The following is a 14,414-nucleotide window of genomic DNA, read 5'->3' on the forward strand; positions in this document are numbered from 1 at the left end:
GGGACTATGCGGGATCTTATGTGGCTGTAGACTGAATGTTTTCATCTCCCCAATATTCATGTTAAATCCTGATGTCCAGTGTGATGGTATCAGGAGGTGGGATCTTTTGGGAGGTGATTAGGTCTTAAAGGTGGATCCTTCATGAATGGGTTTAGTGCCATTATAAGAGAGTTCCCAGAGATCTCCCTGCTCCTTCCACCATGTGAGGGCACATCAATAAGATGGCTGTCTATGAACCAAGAAGTGGGCTCTCATTAGACACTGGATCTGCCAGTGCCCTGACCTTAGACTTCCCAGACTCCATCCACATCAGTAAGAAAGAAATTTCTATTGTTTACAAACTACCCAGTTTATGGTGTTCTGTTACAGTAGCCATAACAGACTAAGACATGTGTCCTGGAGACAAGTACATACATACTGCATGATGCTTCCCTGGGTGACCACATTCACCCTTATCCTTCAGTTCCCAAGAGGGACTGGAGAAAGTATGAGGGTTCTTTTGTTTTGTAATTTTTAATCATGAGTACCTTCATGAACTATGAGATGTTTTCATTCCCCTAAGGAACAATGGATAATAGGCCTTATAGTTGTGGGGAAGGAGCACTAAAATAAATAAACATGAAACATGAGAAAAACATGGGAAAACAGCAATACCTGCAATGGTGGGCCATAAAACAGAGGGACTTGGTTGTGGCAGAAAAAAACTATTTGAGAGTGGGTGGTTAGGAAAGGGTTTGCTAAAGAGGTGACCTAGTTATAAAAATGAACCAGCCTGGCAGAGATCTGGGGGAAAACAGCTAGAGATGACAGCTCTATAAAGCCCCATGCCCTCCCACCGGGCATGTTCAGGAAGCAGTGTAGTCAGCATGTACAGGACAAGGGGGAGAAGCAGGTGCAGACATCAGGAAACAGTCCGGACCACTTGTGGGTGGGGTGGCTGGCAGACCATGTGGGAGATGGATTTTGTTCTAAGTGCTTTGGCAAGTCAGTGAAGAGAAGTGATGGGAGGTGATGTGCTTTACATTTTAAGAAGATGGCTGTAGCTTCTGGGTGAGAATACACCGTATGGGGACACAGGGAAACAGAAAGCTAGAAGCCTATTCCATAGTCCATGTGGGATCATGGTGGTCAGGTCTACAATAATGATGGAGGTGGCAAGAAGTGGATGGATTCAAAATACTTTTAAAAGAGAGTATAAAATCCATAATGCTGGTGGATTTGATTTGGTGTGAGAAGGAAAAGATGAAAGTACAGATGACACCTAGAGTTTTAGTTGGAGCTCCTGGAGGAGTGGTGATATCACTTACAGAAATGGAGTGGAGGGAGGATATGCCACAAAAAGGAGTTTGGTTTTGGACATTTTTAAAAACTCAGTTGTAATTAACATACAGTGTTATGTTAGTTTCATGTGGACAATATAGTGATTCAACAATTCTGTACGTTACTCAGTACTCATCAGGATGAATGTACTCTTAATCCCCTTTATTCACCCATCGCCCTTCCCTCTGGTAACCAGTTTGTTCTCTATAGTTAAGAGTCTGGTTTTTTGTCTCTTTTTTTCTTTGTTATGTTTACTTTTTTTCTTAAATTCCACATATGAATGGAATCATATGGTATTTGTCTTTCTGTGACTAACTTATTTCACTCAGCATAATACCATGTAGATCAATCCATGTTGTTCAAATGGCAAGATGTCATTCTTTTTATGGCTCAGTAATATTCCATTGTGTGTGTGTGTGTGTGTGTATCTCACATCTCCTTTATCCATTCATCTATGGATGGATGGACACCTGGGCTGCTTCCATATCTTGGCTATTATAAATAGTGCTGCAATATATATAGGTGTACATATATCTTTTAGAATTAGTGTTTTTGTTTTCTTTGGATAAACAAATATCCACTAGATCCACTGGATCATATGGTAGTTCTATTTTGGATTTTCCAAGGAACCTCCATACTGTTTTCCACAGTGACTGCACTAGCTTTCATTCCCACCAACAGTGCGCCAGGGTTCCTTTTCCTCTACATCCTTGCCAACACTTGTTATTTCTTGTCTTTTTGTCAGTAGCCATTCTGACAGGTGTGATGTGATATCTCATTGTGGTTTTGATTTGAATTTCCCTGATGATGAGTGATGTTGAGCATCTTTTCATGTATCTGCTGGCCATCTGTATGTCTTGTTTGGAAAAATGTCTATTCATGTCTTCTGCCCATTTTTAAATTGAATTATTTGTTTTTTTGGTGTTGAGTTATAGAAGTTCTTCATATATTTTGGATATTAATATCTTATCAGTTATGTCATTTACAAATATCTTCTATTCAGTAGGTTGTCTCTTTGTTTTGTTGATGGTTTCCTTCACTGTGCAACAGTTTTTATTTTGATGTAGTCCCAATAGTTTAATTTTGCTTTTGTTCCCCTTGCCGGAGGAGACATTGTTAGAAAAAGATTTCTACACCTGATGTCAAAGAGATCACTGCCTATGTTTTCTTCTAGGAATTTTATGGTTTCAGGTCTCACATGTGGATCTTTAATCCATTTTGAGTTCATTTTTGTGTATGGTGTAAGAAAGTGGTACATTCTTTTGCTGGTAGCTGTTCAGTTTTTCCAATATGATCTGTGGAAGAGATTGCCTTTTTCCCATTATATGGTCACTTCCTTTGTTGTATGATTTTGGACATCTTAAATTTGAGATTCCCATTAAACAACTAAATGGAAACACAAAATAAAGTTATACAGTTGGAAATGATCAGCATGGGATGATTTAGATGGGATAGGAATTCAGGGGTCTGGAAGAGGAAGAGAAAGGTCTCAGAAGTGATCCTAGGACACAGCAACACTTAGGGATTTAGAGACAGGAGCCAGCAAAGGAGGCAGGAAGGGTCTCTGAAGGAGGAGGAAAAGCAGGCAAGAGAAGAAAGTGCTGGAAGGAAGAGGGAGAACTCAGCTGTGTAGGCTGGGATCTTGGAGATCCAGCCAGATGGGAATGAGAGTGACCATTGGGAATGAGAGTTATAGGTGACCTTGACAAGAGCAATTTCAGTGGAGTGTTAGGGACAGAAGCACAAATAGTGAGTCAAGGGCAGCTAGCCTATTGAGACATCAGCTATGTTCAACTTTCAAAATGTTACTGTGTATGGTAGAAGAAATGGAAGTAGAGGGGACGAGGGGCATATGGCAACAGAGCATTTGTTTGTTCATTTGTTTGTTAGAAAAGACAAACAAGAGTGTGTTTATATGTGGATGGGAGTCAATGTGTAGGAGGAAAGAAGGGAATATTGTGGAAGCAGGTCTTTCTGAAGCACACCTTGCCTTCCAGCGCTTCCCACAAGGATGAATGCCTACACCTGTAGGCTGCCCTTGGTCCTAGAAACAGGAGCCCCAGGTTTTGATCCAGCTGTCAAGGGAGACCCAGGGTGATGGAAATATCCTGGGTGTGTTCTTCCCCTGCTTGCCCTGGTCTTCCATTCCCACAGCCCCCTTCATACTTGAGACTCATGCATTTCTGTTGTTGTCTTTTCCCAGAACTTGACTCTTGGTGGTCTGCAGAAGAAATCTAGGCACACCTGGCATTCTTTGCCTTGGTCAAGTCTACTAAATATTTGATGGTGGAGTCACACAGTGTAGACCAATCCCGGAAGACATAACCCCTCCCTAGCTTCCTAGTTCCATTGTCCACCCCCACCATCAGGACAAATTTCTCTTGGTTGTCTCAACCACATCAGGCCTATCTTCTTCACTCACAGTCATATACCACTCCAAGAGGCTTAACAGAATTTCTTCAAAACAAATGGAGTCATTTTGCTAAGGGAAATTTTGATGAATACATTTTTTTCCACTTCATTCAATCCTATCCTTTGATTAATGTTTAAAACCACCAGCAGCAGGATCCTGGGAAGTTCTTGTGACTCCACCCATCCTGAGTTGTCACACCTCGCTCCTCAAAACATCCATATTATAGGACTCAGTATAAAGCCCTGGAGATACTCTCCCTCTCGACTTCATATAGGTTTGAATAAGTCTCTCCCTAAGACCACAGTCACTGTCTCCGCTTGAGTAAGGCTGCCAATTGGAGAATAACCAAGGCTCCCTCATCCACACTGAGGGAGAACACTCATCTGTTTCATAGGACACAAGTCATCAAGAAGAAGAAAAAAATAAAAAACATAATACATAAATACATGTGCCCGTGAAATTTTAAGAAAAATACAATCAGTGAGGTGGGCTCTAGATATGCAACAGTTTTAAATGGAAGATGGAGGAATAAACAAAAAATGGAAAAATTAATTTCTTTATATTAAATCCTAAGAGAAGACAATAGGGAAATATTTCTATGGCAGCTGCAGTGGCTTCAAAATATGTCTACAAATTCTTTGAAATTCTGCCTTCAAAAGTGGAGCCTAATTCCCCTTCCCTTGAGTGTGAGATGGGCTTTGTGCCCACTTACAACTCTAGATAATGTAGCAGAAATGAGCATGTAATACTTCTGAAGCAAGGTAATGAAAGACATTGCTACTTTTACCTTTTGGACTGTTCTCTCTGAGAGAAGCCTGTCACCATGTCTTGAGGACACTCAAACAGCCTATGGAGAAGCCCATCGAGAAGGAACCAAGACCTCCTGTTATGGGCTGAATTGTATCTCTCAAAAGTTGTATGTTGAAGTCCTAACCCAATTCCCAGTATGTCAGAATGTGACTGTATTTGGAGATAAGAAATTTAAAGAGGTAATTAAATTTTGGAGCACCTGGGTGGCTCAGTTGGTTAAGTGTCCGACTCTTGATTTCGGCTCAGGTCATGGTCTTGCAGTTCATGAGTTTGAACCCCATGTTGGGATTTGAACTGCTTGAATTTCTCTCTCTCTCTCTCTCTCTCTCTCCCTCTCTCTCTCAAAATAAACTTTAAAAAAGAGGTAATTAAGTTTAAATGAGGTAATCAGGGTGGGCCCAAATCCAACATGACTGGTGTCTTTATAAGAAGAGGAAGTTTGGACACAGATACACACAAAGGGAAGACCATGTAACAACACAGGGAGAAGATGACCATCTACAAACCAAAGAATGAGGCCTCAGAAGAAAACAAACATGCCAACACCTTGATCTCAGACTTCTACCCTCCAGAACTGTGAGAAAACACATTTCTGTTGTTTAAACCACTTAGTCTGTGATGCTGTGTTGACAGCAGTCCCAGAAACTAACACCGCCCATCAATCACCAGCACCAGCTTGCCAGCCATTTGAATGAGCCACCTTAGAATTGGCCTCTATGGCCCCAGTCAAGCCTCCAGATGAGTGCAGCCCAGCTGACATACTGACTGCAACCTCATGCAAGATCCCGGGCCCAACTGTCCAGTGAGGCTGCTCCCAATCCTGGCCCACTGAAATTGTCAGGTGACAAATGTTGAATACAGTTTTAAGCTACTACATTTTGAAGTTACATAGTAACCGGTACCTAATACAGCAGTTTCATATACTTTTTCTGGGTCTGAAAGTGAAAAGTCCTTAATTGTTTTAAAGTTTGTATTTTCCTTGAGGTTAAGAATGTGACCATAAGCACAGTGTGAGAGATTTTTACTTAACGCCTCCCAAATTGCAGTCTGTCTTAGGGTCTGTGGCAGAGATAGCTGGGGTGGGGAGTGGGCTACACCAAAAACCTGTGAGACCCTTGCATAGTTTGAAGTTGTTTCTAGAAACAGATGTCCAGCCAGAGACTACATCTCCAGCCTCAGCCATCTCCTGCCCAACACATACATCTACTTACACATGGGACCCTGTTGAGTTCTGGCTAATGGACTGAGTGGCAGTGATGTGTGTCCCACACACAAAGCCCTAACTTTCTAGAGAGAGTTCAGGGGAAAATAACCAACATGGCAAGGAAGTGTCCTGTGCAAGAGACTTTGGAGAAAGGGGGAGTTTAGCTCAGAAAAACCAAGGGGAGGCAGGAGAGGTATCTTCAGATGTTTGAAGAAAGAATTGACTTATTCTGTTTAATTCCCCAGGGAACAAACCAGGACCAGAAATGAAAGTTCAAGAGAAGGACAAAGAAATGTTCTAACTCATTGTCCAGCATGGGACAGGATGTCAGTCAGGAGTGAGCTCCCCAACACTCAAAGTGAGCAAGCTGAGAGAGGATGGCCATCACTCTGGGATGCTGTCCAGACCTTCACCCTGGAAAGGAGTTTGGATCAGGCAGCTTCCCCAGACTAGAGATACTCTGTATTTACAACATGTAGTTGTCTGAGGCAGGGCCTTTTACATTAGTTTTGTAATGTAATTACATTACATTGCTCTTAATACTAATTATTACCAAGAAGTAATCATCCATAAAATGATCCAAATGGGCTTTTATGCAGAATGTAGTTGTCCAGAGTGCTCTGAAAGCTTTTTATTACCAGAAGAAGGAAGCCATGCAGAACCAGCTAGTCAGAAGATGGGGCCTTCCCAGTCCCTCCCGACAGATGAACATGATGGGGGGAGGAATGAAGATCAGCTTCTCCAGCCGCACTCCTGAATCGTCCCGTCAGTTCTATTTAACTTCCATGTGGAGGGAAATATTTATTCCTTGGAAGACAAAAATCATCTCTGGTGAATAGGCTTTTTAGGACCAAATAGCAGAAATAATGCAGGCTGAATGCATGCATTTTGGGTGATAGCACAGGTGCTCAGGCAGTGGCTGACACTTACTTTATATGCATTGTCTAGCTTCCTTCCTGCCTTCTCCATAGGGAAATTATCCTTATTAGCATGGAAATAAAGGAGAGATATGTTTGCGATGCCCAGAAGATTATTAAAAACAACAACAGTCAGGCTGGTGGTTGGGGTGTGCTGGAGGAGTTTGCTTATTAACATCACCTAAGAGCACCCTGAAGTATTTGCAGAGAGACCAGAGGCCTCCAGACTTGCACGCCTATAAGCACGAGCTGCCCTCCCTGCCAGGTGCCTAGTTTGACAATTGCTATTACATTTGCAGAAAAACAAATTCAACATTTAGCCCACTATTCAATAAAGAACAACTTGCATCTGAAAGATTCCCCACAAGGAAAAGAATTCCAGTATCAAACTTAGGAAAATGCAGAATTGCTACGGAGACAAAGACAACCAGAGGCAAATCACTAGGGAGTCATTTAGACAAAATAAAGCCAATCTTTCAGAAGCTGAAGCCTTTAAATTTAGACGCCCCATCTTTTTTCCCCAAAGGTAGGGGAGGAGGGAAATGATCAGATTGTTTTCACTATCACCCACCCCCGCCACCTCATCTACCATCTTGTCTGTAAGGATCAGACACTTCCACTGGGTGGGCTGCCCAGGCTCCCATGAGGCCAGAGCAGGAGGAGAGTTTGGATGCCTACAACCACAGAGTATAGCGACTCTCAGAGTGCCACCCTCTCCTTGACTGAATTACCGTGTCCTTTCAGATCTCTGAGCACAGGAAGAGCTTACAAAGGATGTGGGGCCAAGCACTAAACTCGAAGTGGCCAAATTAGGAGCCAGCTTTCCTGGTAGTGGCTGGAGCCAGACATGTGCTAGGTCACCTAGTGAACCTGGAGGTTCCAGCAGCTCCAGCCCTTAATGGCTATGGTTCTGTGCATCTACGGGACACTTCTGCACTGGCCGTAGCTGGTTTCCAGACATTCTCTTCTATTTATGATCTCTTTCCATAAGGCACTGGACTTGCAAGTTGTTACAGGCTTAACTGCATCCCCCCAAATTCATTGGTGGAAGTCCTAACCCCCAGTATCTCTGAGTGTGGTTGCAATTGGAGATAGGACCTTTAAAGAGGTAATTAAATTAAATGAGCTCACTAGGGTGAACCAAAATCCAATATAACTGGTGTCCTAAGAAGAAAAGATTAGGGCACAGACATACACACACACACACACACACACACACACACACAGAGAGAGAGAGAGAGAGAGAGAGAGAGAGAGAGAGAGAGAGAGAGAGAAGGAAGACCATGTGACAACACAGGGAGACCGCCATCTACAAGCCAAGCAGAGAGGCCTCAGAGGAAACCAATCCTGCTAATACCCTGACCTTGGACTTCTATCCTCCAGAGTTGAGTGAAAATAAATTCCTGTGGTTCTTTGTTATGGCAGCCCCCTAGCAAACTAATACACAGGTCTAGTGTGATCTATACTTAGGGGTTAGAATTCAAGTTCACAGTGGTTTGGAAATAAGTTGAAAAGTAGGAAGTGGAGACTTTCAGGGGCCAACATGGCAGAGAAGTAGGAGGATCCATACTTCCTGCGTCTCTCAAACAAAGGGCAGAAGGCAAAGGACTTTGAACACCAGAGCCTGGGAGGAAAAGAGACTGAATCTACTAGGAAGAAAGTGGGAAAGCTGGAAAAAAGATTAGTGAGTAACTGCAAACTGGGGGAGATAAAAAAAAAAAAGGCCATGGGGCATGGAGGGGAGGGACCCCCTTCTGTGGAGAGACAAAGGGAAGAGAAAGAGAGGCTAGGGAAGTGCAAGGACCCTATCTGGACAAGAGAAAGACAGCGGACTGAGACTGAGAGGGATCCAATCTCTGAAGGGCTTTCTTTGGACTGGAGCCGGCTCCCTGTTCTTGCACCTGGGGAGGAGGGGAGCCAGCTCTGGGTGTGGTGGTAGGTCAGGGGCTCAGTCCGCGGTTGGAAAAAGTGGTTCCCTCCTGGGAAGGCTGCGCGATAGCACAGAAACTGCCTAAATCCGCCACCCCCCGGGGGGCGCAGTGTCTGGGCCCAGGGCGCAGTCTGCAGGAGGAAAAGGCAAACATCTCCCTGGAGTGCTGTGGGAAAAGACAAAGTCTGCCTGCATCCGCCACCCAAGGGGCTTGCAGCAGCGAGGGCGGTGGCTCAGTCCACAGTAGAAGGCGGTCCTCCCAGAAGTGTTGTAGTACAGACAAAGCCAGCCGGCCGTACTCAGAGGCACTTACCCAGTGCCAGAGCACACAGAGCAGGACTTTGAATCCTAACCAAGTACAGGGTCAGGGGAGTTGGCAGAGCGAGAAGGTCTGCCCTATCTGCTTCCGCAGCACAGTGAGGATGACTCGGAGTCCACCGGGTCCAGCTCCATGGAAAAGAGACTGGGGGATCATTCCCCCCCAATCACCACCACAAAGGCAGGGCCTCAGGGATCACCGCCCCCCCCCCCCCCCCCCCCCCCCCCGCCTCCGGGGCCCATAGTGGAGGTGGGTCCACATTACGCCAAACCACTCCCCTTTGCACTGGGTAACTGCGTATAGCAGCACAGATACTGGGGACAGCTCCTCCTGACAAGCGATGCAGCATTGCCTGGATTAACTCTAGGTCAGTTCTGGATTTTTAGGTATTTTCACTCCACCCCCAACCCCCCATTCCTCCTCCTTGTCTCTTCCCTCCACTATGCTGGTTACTCTGGTTATTGGTCTGTCTAAACAGACATATTTAATCCATTGTCTTGTATGATACATGTTCTACACCTCCTTCTTTACACTCCTTTTCTCTCTTTATGGAATAATTAAACCATATAGTTTCTCTGGGTAACTTTATCTTTGTTTCGTTTTCCTCTCCTCCTTCATTATTTTCCTTTCTCTCTCTCTGGATTAAGCTTTTTAGTCTCTCTGCCTAGTCCAATGTTTATTTTTTCTCCCCGCCTGCCCCTCCCCCCCCCTCCCCCGGGTCTGTCATTTCTCTCTTTGTAAGTGCTCTTCTATCAGCACCGCCTCCACCCTCTTCTTTACTTGTAGTTGGTGTTTTGGGGTTTTTTTTCTTTTTAGTCTTTAGTTTTTTGTTTTTGTTTATTTGTTTGTGTGTTTACATGTTTTTGTCTCCTATTTGTCTGTTTTCCTTTACAGGGATACTCCAAGGAACAAATCAAAGCACATCTGGTGGAGGGGCCAAAATATCACTAAGAGTAGGGTAATACAATAACCAAAGTCACAACAGAGAGCAAGTAACAATCTCCGAAAAAACACCTCCTGAAGAGCCAGGCCCTGGACAGTGTATGACCCTCTTTTAATATAGCAGTGCTCACAGGTGCAGAGCACACAAGCTTTTATTTTTTTTTTATTTTGTTTTAATTTTTCCAAATTTTATTTTTACTTTCATTTTTTTAATATGAAATTTATTGTGAAATTGTTTTCCATACAACACCCAGTGCTTATCCCGACAGGTGCCCCCCTCAATGCCCATCACCCATTTTACCCTCCCTCCCACCCCCATCAACCCTCAGTTTATTCTCAGTTTTTAAGAGTCTCTTATGGTTTGCCTCCCTCCCTCTCTAACTTTTTTTCCCTTCCCCTCCCCCATGGTCTTCTGTTAAGTTTCTCAGGATCCACACAAGAGTGAAAACATATGGTGTCTGTCTTTCCCTGTATGACTTATTTCATTTACACAACAAGCTTTTAAAATGCATAAGGGACAGAAAACTAGCCAAAATGATGAAATGGAAGAATTCTCCTCAAAAGAAATTCCAGGAATTAACACCAGCTAATGAAATGATCAAAACCAATTCAAGCAATATAACTGAACAAGAATTTAGAATAATAGTCATAAAATTAATTGCTGGGTTTGAAAAAAGCATACAGGACAGCAGAGAATCTATTGCTACAAAGATCAAGGGACTAAAAAATAGTCATGATGAATTAATAAATGCTATAAATGAGGTGCAAAATAAAATGGAGGCGGCCACACCACAGATTGAAGAGGCAGAGGGGAGAATAATTGAATTAGAAGATAAAATTATGGAAAAAGAGGAAGCTGAGAAAAAGAGAGAGAAAAAAAAATCCAGGAGTACGAGGGGAGAATTAGAGAACTAAGTGATGCAATCAAATGGAAGAATATCCATATCATAGGAATTCCAGAAGAAGAGAGAGAGAAAGGGGCTGAAGGTGTACTTGAACAAATCATAGCTAAGAACTTCCCGAATATGGGGAAGGAAACAGGCATTGAAATCCAAGAGGCACAGAGAACTCCCTTCAGACGTAATTTGAATCGATCTTCTGCATGACATATCATAGTGAAACTGGCAAAATACAAGGATAAAGAAAGAATTCTGAAAGCATCTAGGGATAAACGGGCCTTAACATACGAAGGTAGACACATAAAGGTAGTAGCAGACCTATCTACTGACACTTGGCAGGCCAGAAAGGAATGGCAGGAAATCTTCAATGTGATGAACAGAAAAAAGTATGCAGCCAAGAATCCTTTACCCAGCAAGTCTGTCATTCAGAATAGAAGGAGAGATAAAGGTTTTTGCAAACAAGCAAAAACTGAAGTAATTCATCACCACTAGACCAGCCTTACAAGAGATCCTAAGGGGGACTCTGTGAGTGAAATGTTGCAAGGGCCACAAAGTACCAGAGACACCACTACAAGCATGAAACCTACAGATATCACAATGACTGTAAACCCATATCTTTCAATAATAACACTGAATGTAAATGGACTAAATACTCCAACCAAAAGACATAGGGTATCAGAATGGATAAAAAAACAAGACCCATCTATTTGCTGTTTACAAGAGACTCATTTGAGACCTGAGGACACCTTCAGATTGAAAGTGAGGGGGTGGAGAACTGTCTATCATGCTACTGGAAGTCAAAAGAAAGCTGGAGTAGCCATACTTAGACAAACTAGACTTTAAAGGCTGTAACAAGAGATGAAGAAGGGCATTATGTAATAAGTACAGGGTCTATCCATCAGGAAGAGCTAACAATTATAAATGTCTATGTGCCGAATTTGGTAAGACCCAAATATATAAAACAATTAATCACAAACATAACCAAGTTTATTGATAAGAATGTGGTAATTTCAGGGGACTTTAATACCCCACTTACAACAATGGATAGATCATCTAGACAGAATCAATAAAGAAACAAGGGCCCTGAATGATACATTGGATCAGATGGACTTGACAAATATATGTAGAACTCTGCATCCCAAAGCAACAGAATATACTTTCTTCTTGAGTGCACATGGAACATTCTCCAAGATAGATCACATACTGGGTCACAAAAAAGCCCTTAACAAGTATAAAAGAATTGAGATCATACCATGCATACTTTCAGACCACAATGCTATGAAACTTGAAATTAACCATAGGAAAAAGTCTGGAAAACCTCGAAAGATCATGGAGGTTAAAGAACATCCTACTAAAGAATGAATGGGTCAACCAAGCAATTAGAGAAGAAATTAAAGGATATATGGAAACAAATGACAATGAAAATACAACAATCCAAATGCTTTGGGATGCAGCGAAAGCAGTCCTGAGAGGAAAATACATTGCAATCCAGGCCTATCTCCAGAAACAAGAAAAATCCCAAATACAAAATCTAACAGCATACCTAAACAAAATAGAAGAACAGTGAAGACACCCCAAACCCAGCACAAGAAGAGAAATAATAAAGATCAGAGCAGAAACAAACAATATAGAGTCTAAAAACACTGTAGAGAAGATCAATGAAACCAAGAGTTGGTTTTTTGAAAAAATAAACAAAATTGATAAACCTCTAGCCAGGCTTCTCAAAAAGAAAAGGAAGATGACCCAAATAGATAAAATCATGAATGAAAATGAAAATGGAATTATTACAACCAATCCCTCAGAAATACAAGCAATTATCAGGGAATACTATGAAAAATTATATGCCAACAAACTGGACAACCTGGAAGAAATGAAAAAATTCCTAAGCACCCACCCACTTCCAAAACTCAAACGGGAAGAAATAGAAAACTTGAACAGACCCATAACCAGCAAAGAAATTGAATCAGTTATCAAAAATCTCCCAATAAACAAGGGTCCAGGACCAGATGGCTTCCCTGGGAACTTCTACCAGACATTTAAAGCAGAGATAATGCCTATCCTTCTCAAGCTGTTCCAAAAAATAGAAAGGGAAGGAAAACTTCCAGACTCATTCTATGAAGCCAGCATTACTTTGATTCCCAAGTCAGACAGAGACCCAGCAAAAAAAGAGAACTACAGGCCAATATCCCTGATGAATATGGAAGCAAAAATTCTCAACAAGATAATAGCAAATCAAATTCAACAGCATATAAAAAGAATTATTCACTGTGATCCAGTGGGATTCATTCCTGGGCTGCAGGGATGGTTCAATATTTGTAAATCAGTCAGTGTTACATCATATTAATAAAAGAAAAGATAAAAACCATATGATCCTGTCAATCGATGCAGAAAAAGCATTTGACAAAATACATCATCCTTTCTTAATAAAGACCCTAGAGAAAATCAGGATAGAAGGAACATACTTAAACATCATAAAAGCCACTTATGAAAATCCCACAGCTAACATCATCCTCAATGGGGATAAACTGAGAGCTTTCCCCCTGAGATCAGGAACACGGCAGGGATGTCCACTCTCACTGCTGTTGTTTAACATAGTGTTGGAAGTTCTAGCATCAGCAATCAGACAAAAAAATGAAATCAAAGGCATCAAAATTGGCAAAGATGAAGTCAAGCTTTCAATTTTGCAGATGACATGATACTATACATGGAAAACCCGATAGACTCTACCAAAAGTCTGCTAGAACTGATACATGAGTTCAGCAAAGTCACAGGATACAAAATTAATGTACAGAAATCAGTTGCATTTTTATATGCCAATAATGAAGCAACAGAAAGACAAATAAAGAAACTGATTCCATTCACAATTGCACCAAGAAGCATAGAATACCTAGGAATAAACCTAACCAAAGATGTAAAAGATCTGTATGCTGAAAACTATAGAAAGCTTATGAAGGAAATTGAAAAGATACAAAGAAATAGAAAAACATTCCATGCTCATGGATTGGAAGAATAAATATTGTTAAAATGTCAATACTACCCAAAGCAATCTACACATTCAATGCAATCCCAATCAAAATTGCACCAGCATTCTTCTCAAAGATAGAACAAGCAATCCTAAAATTTGTATGGAACCACAAAAGACCCCGAATAGCCAAAGTACTATTGAAGAAGAAAACCAACGTGGGAGGCATCACAATCCCAGACTTTAGCCTCTACTACAAAGCTGTAATCATCGAGACAGTATAGTACTGGCACAAAAACAGGTACATAGACCAATGGAATAGAATAGGGACTCCAGTATCGGACCTACAAAATTATGGCCAACTAATCTTTGACAAAGCAGGAAAGAATATCCAATGGAAAAATACAGTCTCTTTAACAAATGGTGCTGGGAGAACTGGACAGCAACCTGCAGAAGGATGAAACTAGACCACTTTCTTACACCATTCACAAAAATAAACTCAAAATGGATGAAGGACCTGAATGTGAGACAGGAAGCCATTAAAATCCTAGAGGACAAAGCGGGGAAAATCCTCTCTGACATCAGCCACAGCAAATTCTTACTTGATACATTTCCAAAGGCAAGGGAATTAAAAGCAAAAATGAACTATTGGGACCTCATGAAGATAAAAATCTTCTGCACTGCAAAGGAAACAATCA

Source organism: Acinonyx jubatus, chromosome A3 (genome assembly GCF_027475565.1).
Source record: "Acinonyx jubatus isolate Ajub_Pintada_27869175 chromosome A3, VMU_Ajub_asm_v1.0, whole genome shotgun sequence".
Lineage (NCBI taxonomy): Eukaryota > Metazoa > Chordata > Mammalia > Carnivora > Felidae > Acinonyx > Acinonyx jubatus.